The sequence below is a fragment of the Oncorhynchus kisutch genome, linkage group LG18 (assembly GCF_002021735.2).
Source record: "Oncorhynchus kisutch isolate 150728-3 linkage group LG18, Okis_V2, whole genome shotgun sequence".
NCBI lineage: Eukaryota > Metazoa > Chordata > Actinopteri > Salmoniformes > Salmonidae > Oncorhynchus > Oncorhynchus kisutch.
Genome location: NC_034191.2, coordinates 47,889,562 through 47,909,628, shown reverse-complemented (window position 1 = coordinate 47,909,628; position 20,067 = coordinate 47,889,562). Strand labels below are relative to the sequence as shown.

General features: G+C 42.0%; 1 protein-coding gene across 2 annotated transcripts in view; it reads left to right on the top strand.

Annotated features, from left to right (window-relative positions):
• LOC109908810 (anion exchange protein 2) overlaps positions 1-20,067 on the top strand; it is a 108,503-nt gene that overhangs the window by 20,152 nt on the left and 68,284 nt on the right. For both annotated transcript variants that reach the window (XM_020507520.2, XM_031796199.1), the window contains one exon: positions 5,873-5,929. The gene's annotated coding sequence lies outside the window, so the exon portion shown is untranslated. The remainder of the gene's footprint in view (positions 1-5,872; positions 5,930-20,067) is intronic.

The window sequence follows — 20,067 nt, the reverse complement described above, 5'->3', positions numbered from 1 at the left end:
TAATGAGTATTTCTGTATTTGAATTTGGCGCTCTGCAATCTCACTGGATGTTGGCCAGGTGGGACACTAGCGTCCCACATACCCTAGAGAGGTTAACTGACTTGCCTAGTTAAATAAAGGTTAAAAAGAAAAGATCAGAGGCACTTTCAGTTTGCCTTCAAAATAAAAGTACCTCTTTGAAAGTGATGCAGAAGGTTACAATGTGTGGAATCATGCCATATTTAGACTAGATCATGTTAAAAAAGGTTGGAATGTGAAGCAATGAAATGGGGTATCAGTCTACTCTGACACCCACAGAACACAGCTGTGAAGAGTTAATGCAAATATTAGCGCTGTAGCTCTTATCGCGGGACTGTGACTGTGTGAAATCACCTCAGTCAGCCTAATGTGTGTATTGACAGTCATATTGCACTGTACAGCTTTACCGAAGGATTGGGGATCAATGAAATGGGGTATCATATTTTTTCCCCAACGTCCTCAGAGTTATGAGACTCCAACATCCCACGCAGTTTTGTTTTTCCTCGGGAATAGTGTTCAATACACATAGGGTGACAATAAATGTAGCTCAATTCCGTTGTTTCAGAGTCCCGCGATAAGAGCTATGACTCTAACGTTCTCTGTGTGTCACTGAGTAGACTGTCATTGAGCCACAATCCATAGGTAAGGCTGTACAGTTAAATAAGTATGCCCCCAATGCAATTCTAATGTATAATACATCCAGTGTGATGTCAACAGATTTGCTATTGTCTTTTGTAGATTTTATATAACATTCCAACCTCGTTTAGCATGAGCTATTCAATTATGGCATAATTCTACTATTTGTAATAATTTGCATCACTGTCTGACACTTATTTTGAAGGCTAACCGCAAAGTCCACTATTGTGGCTAATCCTTATTGTGGCTAGCTTCACATAGATGGGTCCGACCACCATTTAATCAAATAAGAACTGTCTTATAAATTAGGATTATTTTAGATGACACCTAGCTATATAGTCCTGATGGAGAGAGATTGTAAAACGGATAGTTGCTTTATGCGTGCTGTACGTTATGACATGTCAAGATGTAACGGAGGGCCCGTTTTTTTTCCAACTTTTCTCCAATACTATAGAGCCATTACCATGTTGATCAACGCTTGAATAGAAACCTAGTTCACACCCCTGATTTTGAAGTCCACACAGTCCCATTAGTTTTCTTTGTAGCCTCGTTTTGAATGTTGCGGTTGCACACATTTGTACGGAATGGGGTGAGTTTACGTTACCTAGCTAGGTAAACAAAGTGCAAGTTCACAACGTTAGCTAACGAGTAAGCCAGCTAACATTAGCTAGTTAAAGAACAATGAATAGTGCCAACAATCCCACAGTGCTGGGAGCTAACCAACCATGTTCAATTTTAGCATTTGAATGCAGAAGCTGCCAGCAAATGTGCAAGATCAGGAACAGGCCGCCTACCTTGCTTTGGTCAGCGCTTATCAGTTGTCAGAAAATATTAGCTATTTTTGGAAGGCAGACGGTAATATATGTGTGAATCTGAGATTTGTACCGCTTCAATTGATTTTTCTGAACGATGCATGCTACAATTGTATCGGTTTGGGGTCCACGGACCAATGCATCTTAAACATTTGAATTGGGACCAATCAATGCGTATCAGTGAATCGTTACATCCCTAGAGAGCAACCAACAAATGTAAATGCCTGGAGTTTGCAAAACTGCATTGGCACTTGGATTGGAACCTGTGCTCCGGTGAGATTATATGAATATAAAGGTCTTTGGCCATATACCAGTGGTGGGTTTGGCGTCAAAATAAGGATGCATAAGCAGAATATAACTTCATACCTACTGTAAAATATGGTGGTGGATCTTTGATGTTATGGGGCTATTTTGCTTGTACTGGTCCAGGGCATCATGAACTTTACCAGGTTCAATGACATTTTAGCCAAAAACCTGGTTGCTTCTGCCAGAAGGCTGAAACTTGGCCGCAAGTGGATCTTCCAGCAAAACAATAACCCCAAGCTCACATCAAAGAAATGCTTAATTACCAGTAACAGGAATTGAAATGACGGGAAGCAGGAGGGAATCTGCTTCAGTAAGGATTTTTTATCTGTTATTTAGACTAGTTTATTGATATTGTTGGTTTGATGTTTTTGCTAGGGCCCGATGTGGTACCAGTATCACGATACTCATTAGTATCGTGTCAAGCAAACACCACCACAACAACTATTTCCGCTAGCAAATACAGTATGTATGCTGTTTTTCTTTTGGAACTGAGGAAGAGTGAAGTTGGCTGTCTTGCAGAGCAAGAAAGTTTTAATTGGAAATAATCTGAGCATTAGACTACTATCTGGTGACCAAGGTAAAACCGCTTCCAATGCTCAATTGCTCATTGTTTGCCACGATCCAAAGAAGCTCACACCGCTTTTTATAGGACTGACCACAGTCCCAATGGGATAAATTATATTTCCAGAGATCGATCGGAACATGGGAAAACCCCAGTCTTTAAAGTGGCCTCTAGTTTTAGCTTTTTGTGGCTTTTGCTTTGCGTTTCTTTCCCCAGGACTGTCATTTGACTGACTCCCTGTGAGCACATCATTATTTACCGACAAACAATCATGCATGGACACCAATACACTCTCTCACACACGTGCGCATGTTAACATAGGGCTTTGTTACCCATGGTCACAGGCATTTCTTTAGCACTAAATCTCATGTAAGCTAATGTGGAATGCTTGTTGTTTGACCGACTGCCAAGTGGATAAGTGTTCAGATTCGAATTACTACACATTGTTCAAAACTTGTATTATCCACTCCCTTAGCTGATTTATGTGGAATTGTTTGAAGTTTAAGCGGATTGATAATTCTGTTTCTCTTCATGGAGGTAATGCCTCTGGGCTACAATGTAGCCTGATAGCAGTAATTTCCGCATCTCATAAGCAATAAGTTATACCAAAACGACATCCATGGCATATAGAAAAAGCTACTTCTCTATAACCCCATTTCTAAAATGTAGATGTTGACATTTCCTCCCCGATATTAGCTGCTATCATCTAATCTAAAATGAAGCAACTTGATCTGCCAGGATATCGTTGCCCAATATCCTTTGAGGATGTGAAAACGACTCAATCCAGTTGTTGTGTGTGGGCAATTCCGGATAGACTGACTTTCATGTCTTTAAAGTAATGATGGACTATCATTTCTCTTTGCTTATTTAAGCTGTTCTTGCCATAATGTATTTGGTCTTTTACCAAATAGGGCTATTTTCTGTATACCACCCCTACCTTGTCACAACACAACTGATTGGCTCAAACGCATTAAGGAAAGAACTTCCACAAATTAACTTAACACGGCACACCTGTTAATTGAAATGCCTTCCAGGTGACTACCTCATGAAGCTGGTTGAGAGAATGCCAAGCGTGTGCAAAGCTGTCATTTAGGCAAAGTGTGGCTACTTTGAAGAATCTCAAATATAAAATACATTTTAATTTGTTTAACACTTTTTTTGGTTACTACATGATTCCATGTGTTCTTTCATAGTGAAGACATCAAAACTATAATTATACAATGTAGAATATAGTAAAAATAAAAACTCTGGAATGAGTAGGTGTCTAAACTTTTGACTGGTACTGTAAGTATTCACACCCCTGAGTCAATTCTTTGTAGAAGCAACTTCGGCAGCGATTACAGCTGTCAGTCTTTGTTTGTCTCTAAGAGCTTTCCACACCTGGATTATGCAACATTTGCGCATTTTATTATTTAAAAAAGAATTCAAACTCTGTGAAATTGGTTGTTGATCATTGCTAGACAACCATTATCCGGTCTTGCCGTAGACTTTCAAGTAGATTTAAGGCAAAACGGTCACTCGACCCCTCTGGACTATCACGGTCTTCTTGATAAACATCTCCAGTGTAGATTTTGCCTTGTGTTATAGGTTATTGGCCTGCTGAAAGGTGAATTCATCTCTCAGTGTCTGGTGGAATGCAGACTGAACCAGGTTTTCCTCTAGGATTTTGCCTGTGCTTAGCTCCATTCCATAAACCAATTATTTTTACTGAAAAACTCCCAAGTCCTTAACGATTGCAAGCATACCCATAACATGGTGCAGCCAACATTATGCTTGAAAATATGGAGAGTGGTACTAAATAATGTTTGGACAAAAAGTGAATTGCTTTGCTGCATTATTTCGTTAGTGCCTTGTTGCAAACAGGATGCAGGTTTTGGAATATTTTCTATTATGTACAGGCTTCTTTTCACGCTGTCAATTAGGTTAGTATTGTGTCCTTTGCCCTTAGTATACTCGCCCTTTGCGAGGCATTGGAAAACCTCCCTGGTCTTTGGTTGAATCTGTTTGAAATTCACCCCTCAAGTGAGGGATTATTACAGATAATTTAATGCCTACCTCATCCCTGTACAAAATTATCTAGGACAGTATTTGTGCAGCTTATTATGGGACTTTTTAAGCACATTTTTACTCCTGAATTCTAAGCTTGCCCTAACAAAGAGGTTGAATACTTATTGACTCAAGACATTTCAGCTTTTCAAATTAATGTGTGTAAACTTTTTTTGTTTTGTTTTACATAATTCCACTTTGACATTGAGGTATTGTGTTGTGAATACTTTCTGAAGGCACTGTATCTACCTCAAATATCTTGTACCTCATAGACTAGTGGTTAGAGTGTTGGGCTGGCAAGGTACAAATCTGTCTTTCTGTCCCTGAACAAGGCAGTTATAACCCACTGTTCCTAGGCTGTCATTGAAAACAAGAATTTGTTCTTAACTGACTTGCCTAGTTAAAAAAATTTATTAAGATCTCGTACTCCCTATATATATTGCAAGTTATATAACTGGTGTAGACTACAGTGAAATGCTTGCTTACAAGTAAAACAAAAGTAACACATGAGAAATAACATCAAATACAAGAATGTCGCTATACAATATATATATGCTAGACAATCAGGTATATTGTATAGTGACATTCTTGTATTTGATCTTATTTCTCATGTGTTACTTTTGTTTTACTTTTAAGCAAGCATTTCACTGTAGTCTACACCAGTTGTATTTACCGACTGTGACGAATAAGATTTGATGTATCAGGTATTTCCTGATACAGGGTCATATTATCCTGTATATTAGTCTGCTGGGAAGGTGAAGGTAAGTGTTCTCTGTTATTTTTGCGAAGTTCCAGTTACTGGTATAATGTTTATATGCTACATACATTTTTTTACTTATATACTTCAAGAACCAATGGTATAAGTAAATAACTTATAAATGCCTCATGGGCTTAGTTCAACTGTCGTATCCCATTAGAACCAATCATGTAAGCTTGTTTTACTTTGTAAACAATGCAATTGTAAACCAAACACTGTACAGCCTCAACATGATTTAAAACTATATTTTTGATATCATAGATGGTCAGTCCTTATCATGCTTAGTTCTGTCTATGAATTTGAGAGTGGTTCCATTTCTCCAGCCCCATCCCTCACCTGTTTACCAAAACAGTGCCGGGGTAACCACTTTATTATTGTTTGAACTGCAGATTGCCTCTAAGTTTAGGGTCTATAAGGTATTCAATTGTGCCTAAAAATGTGTTAATAGGTGTGTGTGTGTGTGTGTGTGTGTGTGTGTGTGTGTGTGTGTGTGTGTCAAGTCTCTGACTCATTGTCGAGTCACTGACTCCGGTCACATGGCTACTTGTCAGCTCCAGGAGGAAACATTATCTTGATGAGGAAGGCTGCTGTTGTCAGTCTGTGCCTGCTAGTGTGAGAGAGAGCATCTGGGATAACTACAACACAACCAGTAATGGTGCTCTAATTGCAGCTTTATTTCTCTTCCTCTTTTTTCTTTCTTTCACTTTGTCTGGTTCCTGGTCCCCCCCCTCACAGGGGCATTCAGATGCATCACGATGTCAGCGGTGGCTCCCCTGCAGTAAGCAGACAAAGGTACAGTATATATTTAATTTAATTTGTCCTTCTCTCTACAACCTCAGTGGTGACTTGGACGTTTTCATAACTAACTTGTCCGATTTTCTCTGTTTTCATTAGATTTTTTCATTTGACCATCTTGATACAATTGGGTCGACATGGGCCAGCTTGTTGAGTCCATGCCCTGATGAATTGAGGCTGTTCTGAGGGCAAAAGTGTCATGAAGGCAGTCAAATTCCATGTGACTGTTTAGTCCCGGTAATTAGGCTTCTCCAAGCTCTGATTGCTGCTGATTCTCATTAGTAGCCTACCAAACTTGCTAACTGCCACGTACTCAGCACTCTATTGTCCCTTTAATTACTCTTGATATCAATGCAAATATATTTGAAAATTGAATTACACTTCATGAGAGGCCATGAGCTCATGTTGCGGAACATTTCTATAGGCTATGCAATTGCGTGAGAAAACCGAGTGATGGCCTCTAGTAAAAAAAAGAATCTGTTTCCTATAGGCTAGGCCTACTATATTTATTTTTAAACTTTCCTAATATTGACAAAGTCATTGTGGACAGTTCTCGTATATTCAATATGCACCTCGGAATTGGATAAGGATGCACGCAGTTGCGTCCCCGACGTGTCTGTCTTCACTTGGGATCCGGTCTTTCTCAGAGGCTACGTGATGGAGCGCGCATACCTCTGGGAGAAGGGCACAACGTCCACTGCCCGCAAAAGGCATGGATTTTTTTTGTGCATTATGGCCACACAAAGGGGATGCTGCTGTGAAACTCGAGGCATTATCAAGTGCTTGTGAATGAGAGACTGATGTAGATTGTACAGCCTGCGCAAAGAACAAAGCCGATCTTATGTCTTTCTAGCGACTTTTTAGTTTTAAACTGCTTGCTGACTGTACACTGTACTGCATGATTGTATCGGTTTTACTAACCACTTAGTTCTAGTAGCTATGTTGACTATGACGTTAGTTAATATGGTGACAATGCTATAGGCTGTGTGTAGCGGTTATGATGTGAAGGTTTGGTTTGGAAAGTTATTCTTACCTGGTCACAGACAGCTGAAGTCCACAAACAAAGGAAAAAGGTGTGGAGGAGAGAGCATAGATTCAAGGAGGAGTAATACAACTAGCAAAATGATCATGTTTGTACAGTGTGACTTCTATGAAAGTGGTCTGTGTTTGAGTGTGATCAGGGGTGTATTCATTCTGCCGATTCTGTTCAAATGTTTCTTAAATGGCAGCAAATTAAATGGGGATAAACATACCTGAATTTGTCCAATAGTCTCTCATTTGCAACTGTTGGACTAATTATTACACTCTAGATCAGATAGACGCAGGAAAAAGTGTGCAAGGCTGTATCGAATGTGTCAGTCTGTCACCTTGATTCCTCAACATTTTCTCTCTACCTGTGCACCTATGTTGTAAATGTTAATTCATAGGCTAGGTTGTATCAACCTCATGATGGGTATAGGGAAAATGGAGTGTCATGTAGTAGCCTAAACCTATCAATGTTACATTGAGCTGGGTAATTGGAATATGAATGGCAGTCATCCATTATGCTGTAATAGATAAGGCAATAAAGAAATAAAATCAAATTTGACCAAAACAATGGAATTGCCATGGAAATGTGAGGGAAAAGGCCACTGGGAACAAAGTCGCTTCTAAACCTGAAAAGGGACAACTTCTAAATGTTATGCAGCGAAAACAGCCAAATATATTCAAATTGGACTTAACAGGCCTAGAATGTGGTTAATTAGAATACATAAATCATGACAGATTTAACGAATATCCACTTTGTTGAATGTGCACCAATCTGGTCAATGGTACGTGTTCGTTCCATCGACCTCTTTACTACATCTATGCAAAAGGACCTGTAGATCAATGACTGTCAACATAATTACATCCTTAGTTGGACACTGAAGGAGAGGATGCAGTTGTCGCAAGATTTTAGTATTTTTGGAGAATAGAAAGTAATTGGAGAAAATAAAATTGGAGAACCGGCAAGTCGTAATGTTCGTATACATTTTTTCTGACCGACGCATGCTACGTTGGGATCGGTTCGGGGTCCCGTGGACTCATTTCTTAAACATTTGAACCGGGGACCGATGCATATCAGTGAATGTTAGTGCATCCCTCTATTGTGAATATAAATTGTTCACTGTTGATTGTGGTGACTACTAAAATGAGTCTTGAGTACCTGAGTCCTTGCCGCTCCTTGTCATTGCCAAGGAGTCTGGCCTTTTTGGCAATCTCAATGTTCAATATGTGCCAGATTTACGGCAGAGTTTCTCATTGGTTGTTGGAATTAACATTAAATATTTTCCATGACAACGTGAAGCCTCATAGAATTTGAATTTATAACAAACATTTAGTTCTTAGCTTGGCAAGTTTTTCTATTTTGAGGCTTAAAATCAAAGCTTTTGGAATTGCAGTATTTATTTACTATGAGAATTTAGACTCTAGCGACTTTTGACAGCCTAGTTTCGTTTGGACCAATGAGGTATAATAAGAACTGGACACTGGGTCCAAGATGTCCGACTGTTGTTTTTAACATCATATGCGCACTAGCACACAGGGAGCAGCGACGATGTCGTCACATCATCCAAAAACACGGCAGACATTGGATGAATAGAAATGTTATCTTTGGCTGTGAGTGATTAAAAATAAATAAAAAATTCACAGCAACTATTTCAATAATTCAATGGATGTTTTGAGCACAAAGGTGATGACTAAATTGTTTTTATTAGGAATTTTTAAATCTATGTGGAAATCTGGGCCTGCATCAGTTAAACTGCAGTGCCGAAGCAAAACTGTAGGAGCAGTCGACCACGCTTCTGTTCAAATTTGTATTATGCAGAAACGCTAATCTTTTTAGCACATGAAAGGGGATTAGCTAGAGGCTGGTACCCAGGCTAACTAGGAATAGGCTACAGCACTGGTTAGTATCTGAGGGAACATGGCATTTGTTTGAACTCAGCAAAAAAAGAAACGACCCTGTCTTTCAAAGATAATTTGTAAAAATCCAAATAACTTCAGATCTTCATTGTAAACACTGTTTCCCGTGCTTGTTCAATGAACCATAAACAATTAATGAACATGCACCTGTGGAACGGTTGTTAAGACACTAACAGCTTACAGACGGTAGGCAATTAAGGTCACAGTTATGAAAACGTAAGACACTAAAGAGGCCTTTCTACTGACTCTGAAAAACACCAAAAGAAAGATGCCCAGGGTCCCTGCTCATCTGCATGAACATGCCTTGGGCATGCTGCAAGGACGCATTAGGACTGCAGATGTGGCCAGGGCAATACATTTCAATGTCCATACTGTGAGACGCCGAAGACAATGCTACAGGGAGACAGGACGGACAGCTGATCGTCCTCGCAGTGGCAGACCACGTGTAAACACCTGCACATGATTTTATGCTGGGTGTCTGTACACGAAGGGCTATATAAATACATTTGATTTGATTGGTACATCCGAACATCACACCTGCTGAACAGGTACAGGATGGCAACAACTGCCCCAGTTGCACCAGGAACGCACATCAGTACTCAGACTGTCCGCAAGAGGCTGAGAGAGGCTGGACTGAGGGCTTGTAGGCCTGTTGTCTGGTGAGGACCTGACTTAAATCACCGGCAACAACGTCGCCTATGGGCACAAACTCACTGTCGCTGGACCAGACAGGACTAGCAAAAAGTGCTCTTCACTGACGAGTCGCGGTTTTGTCTCACCAGGGGTGATGGTCGGATTTGCGTTTATCGTTGAAGGAATGAGCGTTTACACCGAGGCCTGTACTCTGGAGCGGGATCGAGGTGGGGGGTCCGTCATGGTCTGGGGCGGTGTGTCACAGCATCATCGGACTGAGCTTGTTGCCATTGCAGGCAATCAATGCTTTGCATTACAGGGAAGACATCATCCTCCCTCATGTGGTACCCTTCCTGCAGGCTCATCCTGACATGACATTCCAGCATGACAATGCCACCAGCCATACTGCTCGTTCTGTGTGTGATTTCCTGCAAGACCGGAAAGTCAGTGTAAAGCCATGGCCAGCGAAGAGCATGGATTTCAATCCCATTGAGCACGTCTGGGACCTGTTGGATCGGAGGGTGAGGGCTAGGGCCATTCCTCACAGAAATGTCCGGGAACTTGCAGGTGCCTTGGTGGAAAAGTGGGGTAACATCTCAAAGCAAGAACGGGCAAATATGGTGCAGTCCATGAGGAGATGCACTGCAGTACTTAATGCAGCTGGTGGCCACACCAGATACTGACTGACTTTTGATTTTGACCCCCCTCCCTCTTTGTTTAGGGACACACTATTCCATTTCTATTACATGTCAGTGGAACTTGTTCAGTTTGTCTCATTTGTTGAATCTTGTTATGTTCATACAAATATTTACACAAAGTTTTATCTAAGGGACAGCTCAAACTTGAGCAGAAGTGATAGCCTGCATCTTAGGGCTTTACAGGGTTAGACTATATCTTAAAACAAGTTGTTTCGAGAAAGATAAACCCTGTCCTTGAAACAGGAGTCGCCTACGCTAATAAAGCTTGAGCATAGGCTACATCAAATCTTAAGTAGCCTATACTTTATTTATTTATTATGGATCCCCATAAGCTGCTGCCGAAGCAGCAGCTACTCTTCCTGGGGTCCAACAAAATCAAGGCAGTTTATACAATTTTAAAAAAGAACATTTACATTGAATTCACAGATTTTACAACGCACTGTGTGCTGTTGATTTTGTCATTGAGGTTTCCACATTATAATTGTCTATTTCTGGAATGGCATTTTTATCGGGAGGTTTTATTTCTAATTGAAATGGCTTTTCCTGAAATGCAGTCTTTTGATTGAAGTACAGCGCGTTTGGAAAGTATTTAGACCCATTAACTTTTTCCACATTTCGTTTCGGCCTTATTCTAAAATTGATGATTTGTATTTTATTTAATCCGTCTACACATACTACCTTATAAAGCAATCATGACAAATACCCAATATTGAAATTTTTCCAAGTGTATAAAAAACAATAACTTATTTACAATAGTATTCAGACCCTTTAATATGAGACTCGAAATTGATCTTAGGTGCATCTTGTTTCTATTGATCATCCTTGATGTTTCTACAACTTGATTGGAGTCCAACTGTGGTACATTCTATTGATTGGTCACAGACCTGTCTTTATAAGGTCCCACAGTTGGTTTTGCTCTGACATGCACAGTCAAGCCATGGGGTTGAGTGAATTGTCGTAGAGCTCTGAGACAGGATTGTGACAAGGCACAGATCTGGGGAAGGGTACCAAAAAATGTCTGCAGCATTGAAGGTCCCCAAAAACACAGTGGCCTCCATTCTTAAATGGAAGAAGTTTGGAACCACCAAGACTCTTCCTAGAGCTGGCTGGCTGCCCGGCCAAACTGAGCAATCAGGGGAGAAGGGCCTTGGTCAGGGAGGTGAACAAGAACCCGATGGTCACTCTCACAGAGTTCCTCTGTGGAGATGGTTGTCCTTCTGGAAGGTTTCCCATCTGCAGCACTCCACCAATCAGGCCTTTATGGTGGAGTGGCCAGACGGAAGCCACTCCTCAGTAAAAGGCACATGACAGCCCGCTTGGACTTTGCCAAAAGACACCTAAAGTACTCGGACAATGAGAAACAATATTCTCTGGTCTGATGAAACCAAGATGAAACTCTTTGGCCTGAATATCAAGCATCACGTCTGTAGGAAACCTGGCACCGTCTACGTTGAAGCATGGTGTTGGCAGCATCGTGCTGTGGGGATGTTTTTCAGCGGCAGGGACTGGGAGCAGGACAATTCTCTGAATGTCCTTGAGTGGCACAGCCAGAGCACAGACTTGAACCCGATCGAACATCTCTGGAGAGACCTGAAAATAGCTGTGCAGTGACGCTCCCCACCCAACCTGACAGAGCTTGAGAGGATTTGTGGAGAACAATGAGGAACTCCACAAAAACATGTGTGCCAAGCTTGTAGCGTCATACCCAAGAAGACTCGAGGCTGTAATCGCTGACAAATGTGCTTCAACAAAGTACTTGGTAAAAGGTCTGAATACTTCATGTAAAATGTGATATTTCAGTTTTAATACTTTTTAAAACTTATTTTACCCTTTTTTCCCAACCCAATTTCGAAGTATCCAATTGGTAGTTACAGTCTTGTCCCATCGCTGCAACTCCCGTATGGGAGTATGGAATTGATGAGGGGGAAAAAACAAGGCTGTAAAGTAACAATGTGGAAAAAGTCAAGCGGTCTGAATACTTTCCGTGTGCACTGTATGTCAGTGTAATCTGTGGTCCATACTTGTATGCCACACAATTGAAAGGCCTAAAATTGTCTCTGCTAATGAAACACTTTTTATCTACAACACTTGAATTGAGGCTTTCAAGAGTTTTGGGCTTGTCTTGTGGATCAAGCCTACAAAAAGCTTTTTATAGAATTGGACGATACTCTTCATGTTATATTATTTGTAGATTTCACTACTACTGCAATAACCACTCTTAACTGAGCAGCTGTTAGACTTGGCTTTGCTATAAGCGTAGTCTTATAGCTTACTGTACAATGTGTGTCCCAAGTTCTATAATTAGGGGTCATGCTGTGCAGGTCCTACAGGCCTAGGAGGTAAAACTCTTATGAAATATAATGGGTATTGACTGCAGTTATTTCAAAACTGAGGAACTTGCCCTAGGGGCCCTTTTTTAATTGACTCTAGTGCAGACTTGTTTTCAGAGCAGGTACAAAGATTTTGACCAGAACAATCGTTTAAGTGGACACAGTGCAGATGTTAGCCCTACTTGATTCCCATGTCTGAAGAATTAGAAAGCTTACTGGGAAACCTTCATTGCTCCTTTCATCATGCAGTATTAAGTTATTTCATGGAACATGAAGGATTTGTACAGTAGTTGAAGCTCTGCCACTGGTGGCCTGAAGTTGTAAATGCCTACTCTTGAGTCACCTGTCAACTGGAACTGCTATTTTAGATAATTTGTGATATTTTAAAATTGCAACACAGTGCCATATTTCATTTTGAATGGTTGACAGCTCTCACTGATAGATTGCATGTGCAAGAAGGGGGAATCTCAGTCATGGAGGATTTCTTGTTATTATATGTTTGAGTCGCCTTGACTTACGTCTTGTTCCTTAGAAGTGGGGAAAATCCCTCCGATCCATTTATTCAATTTCTAACCAATCAGCTGTTATGACGTATCACAGGCCTTCACACTGTAGCAGTCTTCGCCACTTACCTCCTTCCTGTTTTTTTTTACCAGCTTCTCCCAGTCCTTGTATGCATATATTTTGGTGACTTGACTAAACGTAGATTAGAGAAGGTGATGACTTCACAGAAACCTTTTTCCCCCCAGTGCTGCTCCGCGAGGAAAAGAGTGCAGAAGGCGGCAAAGGAGGCCACCGAGCGAGATGACCAAGCCTTAAGCAGGAAATGGAGACATCCTCTCACTTGCTCCTCATCCACCTCTATTGCTACTTCATAGACTTAACATATATTTCTTAAGGTTATGTTACTGTGGTAACAACCTCGCCGCCAGGCTCAATTGCTATCTACTGTATCACTATTAAGGGTATCCATTTCCCTTATTCAAATCTCTGGTAGGCTGATTGTGTCATGCCTGGTCCCACATCCCCCTCTCCGGCGTTCGAGGGTGCCAGGCTGTCCCACATCACGCAAACCTGTCACCATCATTACGTGCTTCATTGGACTCACCTGTCCGTGTTTTGTTTCATGTCTGTTATTTATTAAATATTCACTCCCTGTACTTGCTTCTCGTCTCCCAGCGTCTGTCCTCAGACTGTCAGGCTGAAAATCAGATCCCTGAAGATATGCCTAGTATAGGCCTTTCCAGTGCCCCAATTTGGCTCCACATTGATTTCCTTTCATTGTGATTGCTGTAATTTCTGTTCTTTGCTATGTAATATTTATATTATTACTATGATCATATTATCATAATGGTTATTAGTCTCCTGCCTCGGGGTGCATAAGCCGTTTCCCATGGTTGTGTGTTCTATGTACTTTGATCAACAGTGGGAAAAAATTAACTATTACTCAGCAAGGGTCTAGATTTACTAAGAGTGCATCTCAAATGGCATCCTATTCCCTACATAGCACACAACTAAGTGCACTATAGCGGGAATAGGGTGCCCTTTTGGACGCATTCTAAGAAAGTAATATTTAACTACATCAAGGTTTTTTTTATGGGGCAGCTTGACCTAGTTGTTCGCCTCGTATCAAATTGGATTCAAATCAAACTATTTGTCACATGCGCCGAAGCCCTTAACCAACAGTGCAGTTCAAGAAAGAGTTAAGAAAATATTTACCAAATAATTTGTAACTTTTGTTTAACACAATAAAATAACGAGGCTTCATACAGGGGGTACCGCGTCAATGTGCAGGGGTAAAGCTTAGTCGAGGTAATTTGTACATGTAGGTAGGGGTGAAGTGACTATGTATAGATAAACTGCGAGAAGCAGAAGTGTACAAAACAAATGGAGGGTGGGGGGGGGGGTGAATGTAAATACAGTGGGGCAAAAAAGTATTTAGTCAGCCACTAATTGTGCAAGTTCTCCCACTTAAAAAGATGAGAGGCCTGTAACTTTCATCATAGGTACACTTCAACTATGACAGACAAAATGAGGGGGAAAAAATCCAGAAAATCACATTGTAGGATTTTTTATGAATTTATTTGCTAATTATGGTGGAAAATAAGTATTTGGTCACCAACAAACAAGCAAGATTTCTGACTCTCACAGATGTGTAACTTCTTCTTTAGAGGCTCCTCTCTCCTCCACTCGTTACCTGTATTTAGGTCCTAGATGGCAGGAAGCTTGGCCCCAGTTATGTGCTGGGTCATACGCACTACCCTCTGTACTGATTTACGGTCAGATGCCAAGCAGTTGCCATACCAGGCGATGATGCAACGGGTCAGGATGCTCTCTGGTGCAGCTGCATAACTTTTTGAGGATCTGGGGACCCATGCCAAGTCTTTTCAGTCTCCTGAGGGGGATAAGGTGTTGTCGTGCCCTCTTCACAACTGTCTTGGTGTGTTTGGACCATGATGATAATTTGTTGATGTGGACACCAAGGAACTTAACTCTTGACCCGCTCCACAACAGCCCCGTCGATGTTAATGAGTGCCTGTTTAGCCCATATTTTCCTGTCATCCACAATCAGCTCCTTTGTCTTGCTCACATTGAGGGAGAGGTTGTTATCCTGGCACCGCACTGCCAGGTCTCTGACCTCCTCCCTATACGCTGTCTCGTCATTGTCAGTGATCAGGCCTACCACTGTTGTGTCATCAGCAAACTTAATGATGGAGTTGTGAAGCAGGAGTACAGGAGGGGACTAAGTACACACCCCTGAGGGGCCCCAGTGTTGAGGATCAGCGTGGCAGACCTGATGCTGCCTACCCTTACCACCTGGGGGTGGCCCGTCAGGAAGTCCAGGATCCAGTTGCAGAGGGAGGTGTTTTGTTCCAGGGTCCTTAGCTTAGTGATGAGCTTCGTGGGCACTATGGTGTTGAATGCTGCGCTGTAGTCAATGAACCATATTCTCAAATAGGTGTTCCTTTTGTCCAGGTGGGAAAGGGCAGTGTGGAGTGCGGTTGACATTGCGTCATCTGTGGATCTGTTGCGGAGGTATGCAAATTGGAGTGGGTCTAGGGTGTCCGGGAAGATGCTGTTGATGTGAGCCATGACCAGCCTTTCAAAGCACTTCATGGCTACCGAAGTGAGTGCTACGGGGCGGTAATCATTTAGGCAGGTTACCTTCGCTTCCTTGGGCACAGGGACTATGATTATCTGCTTGAAACATGTAGGTATTACAGACTCGGTCAGGGAGGTTGAAAATTTCAGTAAAGACGGTTGACAGTTTGTCCGCGCATGCTTTAAGTACAAGTTCTGGTAATCCGTCTGGCCCGCGGCTTTGTGAATGTTGACCTGTTTAAAGGTCTTGCTTACATTGGCTACCGAGAGCGTTATCACACAGTCGTCCAGAACCGCTCTAGTGCTCTCATGCATGCTTCAGTGTTGCTTGCCTCAAAGTGAGCATAAAAGGCATTTAGCTCGTCTGTTAGGCTCGCGTTTGGGTTTTCTTTTGCACTCCGTAATAGTTTTCATGCCCTGCCACATCCGACAAGCGTCAGAGCCAATGTAGTAGGATTCAATCTTAATCCTGTATTGACACTTTGCTTGTTTGATGGTCGTCTGAGGGCATGGCGGGATTTCTTATAAGCGTCCGGATTAGTGTCCCGCTCCTTGAAAGCTGCAGCTCTAGCCTTTAGCTTGATGCAGATATTGCCTGTAGTCCACGGCTTCTGGTTGGGATATGTACGTACGGTCACTGTGGGGACGACGTCGTCGATGCACTGAGGTGGTATACTCAATGCCATTGGATGAATCCTGGAACATTTTCCAGTCTGTGCTAGCAAAACAGTCCTGTAGCGTAGCATCCTCGTCAACTGACCACTTCCGAATTGAGCGAGTCACTGGTACTTCCTGCTTTAGTTTTTGCTTGTAAGCAAGAATCAGGAGAATAGAGTTATGGTCAGTTTTGCCAAATGGAGAGCGGGTGAGGTTATTATTTTTTTCTCTTGTTACACGTGACATGCTGGTAGAAATGAGGCGTAATTTATTTGTTTGCCTGCATTAAAGTCCCTGGCTACTAGGAGCGCTGCTTCTGGATAAGCATATTCTTGTTTGCTAATAGCCTTACACAGTTGGTTGAGTGCGGTCTTAGTGCCAGCATCGGTTTCTGGTGATAAATACACGGCTAGGAATAATATAGATGAGAACTCTCTTGGTAAGTAGTGCAGTCTACAGCTTATCATAAGGTAATCTGCCTCAGGTGAGCAATACCTCGAGACGTCTTTAATATTAGACATTGCGCACCAGCTGTTATTGACAAATGCACACACCCCCACCCCTTGTCAACCAGACACAGCTTCTCTGTCCTGCCAGTGCAAAAAAATCCTGCCAGCTCTATATTATCCTTTTTGTCGATCAGCCACAACTCGGTGAATCATAAGATATTACAGTTTTTAATGTCCCGTTGGTAGGATAATCTTTTTATTTTCCATTGCACGTTGGCCAAGAGAACGGATGGCAGTGGGGGTTTACTCACTCGTCTACAAATTCTCAGAAGGCAGCCCGACCTAGGCCCCCTTTTTCTCTGCCTTTTCTTCACGCAAATGACGGAGATTTGGGCCTGTTCCCGAGAAAGCAGTATATCCTCACGTTGGATTCGTTAAGGGAAAAAGCTTCCAGTTTGAGGTGCGTAATCGCTGTTCTGATGTCCAGAAGTTATTTTCGGTGATAAGAGACAGTAGCAGCAACATTATGTACAAAATAAGTTGCAAACAAACGAACATAATATCAGTTGGTTAGGAGCACGTAACATGTGAGCCATCCTGTCATACACGTGTTTAGCAGGCTTGTTTTAGCAGATGTTATAGCGAGTGTAGTGAAATGCTTGTGCAGATCTAAGCTAGATGCCCTCAATCTCACACAAATCATCAAGGAACCCACCAGGTACAACCCTAAATCTGTAAACAAGGGCACCCTCATAGACGTCATCCTGACCAACTGGCCCTCCAAATACACCTCCGCCTTCAACCAGGATCTCAGCGATCACTGCATCCGCTACGGATCCGCAGTCAAACGACCACCCCGCATCACTGTCAAACGCTCCCTAAAACACTTCTGTGAGCAGGCCTTTCTAATCGACCTGGCCTGGGTATCCTGGAAGGATATTGAGCTCATCCCGTCAGTTGAGGATGCCTGGTCATTCTTTAAAAGTAACTTCCTCACCATTTTAGATAAGCATGCTCCGTTCAAAAAATGAAGAACTAAGAACAGATATAGCCCTTGGTTCACTCCAGACCTGACTGCCCTCGACCAGCACAAAAACATCCTGTGGCGGACTGCAATAGCATCGAATAGTCCCCGCGATATGCAACTGTTCAGGGAAGTCAGGAACCAATACACGCAGTCAGTCAGGAAAGCAAAGGCCAGCTTCTTCAGGCAGAAATTTGCATCCTGTAGCTCTAACTCCAAAAAGTTCTGGGACACTGAAGTCCATGGAGAACAAGAGCACCTCCTCCCAGCTGCCCACTGCACTGAGGCTAGGTAACATGGTCACCACCGATTAAATCCATGATTATCAAAAACATCTCACTGATCATCCCTAAAGATGACACCTAATTTGGCTGCCTGTGACTGGAACGAATTGCAAAAATCGCTGAAGTTGGAGACCTATCTCCCTCACCAACTTCAAACATCTGCTATCTGAGCAGCTAACCGATCGCTGCAGCTGTACATAGTCTATCGGTAAATAGCCCACCCAATTTTACCTACCTCTTCCCCATATTGTTTATATTTATTTACTTTCCTGCTCTTTTGCACACCAATATCTACCTGTACATGACCATCTGATCATTTATCACTCCAGTGTTAATCTGCAAAATTGTAATTATTCGCCTACCTCCTCATGCCTTTTGCACACAATGTATATAGACTTTTTTTCTACTGTGTTATTGACTTGTTAATTGTTTACTCCATGTGTAACTCTGTTGTCTGTTCACACTGCTATGCTTTATTTTGGCCAGGTCGCAGTTGCAAATGAGAACTTGTTCTCAACTAGCCTACCTGGTTAAATAAAGGTGAAATAAAAAATAAAAAACAATATCTAACAATTTAACAACAAATACCTAATACACCAAAATCTAAGTAAAGGAATGGATTAACAATATATAAATATATGGATGAGCAATTTAGGACAGCATAGGCTAAGATGCAATAGATATTATAGAATACAGTATGTGAAATGAGTAATGCAAGGTATATAAACCTATTTAAAGTAACATTAATAAAGTGACTAGTGTTCCTTTTTTTAAAGTGGCCAATGGCTTCTAGTCTATATAGGTAGCAGCCTCTCTGTGCTAGTGATTGTAAAATAGCAATCTAATGTCCTTGAGATAGAAGCTGTTTTTCCGTCTCTCGATCCCAGCTTTGATGCACCTGTACTGACCTCACCTTCTGGATGGTAGCGGGGTGAACAGGCGGTGGCTCGGGTGGTTGTTGTCCTTGATCATTTTGGCCTTCCTGTGACATCGGGTGCTGTATGTGTTGATTGAGAGGTTATTTCCTGACACCACATTCCGAGGCCTCACCACCTCCCTGTAGGCTGTCTCTGTAGGCTGTCTCGTACAAGAGGGGACTGAGCACACACCCTTGTGGGGCCCCAGTGTTGAGGATCAGCGAACTGGAGAAGTTGTTTCTACCACAACCTGGGAATGGCCAGTCCGGAAGTCCAAGACCCAATTACACAGGGTGGGGTTCAGACCCAGGGCCTCGTGTTTGGAGGGTACTATGGTGTTGACTATAGCTCAACATTCAATGAACAGCATTCTTACATAGGTATTCCTCCTGTCCAGATGGGATAGGGCAGTGTGATGGTGATTGCGTCATCTGTGGACCTATTGGGGTGGTATGCAAATTGAAGTGGGTCTAGTGTGATGGTCAAGGTGGAGGTGATATGATCCTTGACTAGTCTCTCAAAGCACTTCATGATGACAGAAGTGAGTGCTAAGGGGCGATAGTCATTTAGTTCAGTTACCTTTGCATTCTTGGGTACAGGAACAATGGTGCCCATCTTAAAGCATATGGGGACAGTAGACTGGGATAGGGAGAGATTAAATATGTCCACAACTGTGTGACATGTCATTAAGAGAAGTTGTCTAGTCACAATGCAATTGGCTTGTTGACCTTAAAGATACCTGGTATGTGGAATTAGTCTCATATTTCTGAATCTGTATGTATCAAGCTTCTCAGAGTAGAAGTGCTGATCTAGGATCAGGTCCCATGTTCATGTAATCTTATTCATTGTTATCTAAAAGGCAAAACTGAAATAATCTCTCCTACTCTGAGATGCTTGATACATACACAGCCTGATGTCATTGTCTTTCCTTGTCCCTATTGAAGTCCACTTGTGATTTGGAGAATAAACATTTGTGGACAAAACATTCACTCTCCAGCCCACAATTTCCAAGCACCACTTGGCAAGGCCTAATCACTCTAGTTGATTGTAATAAGTTAAAAGCCAGGCTACCTCTTAAGGGCCTCTCTTGTAAACAAG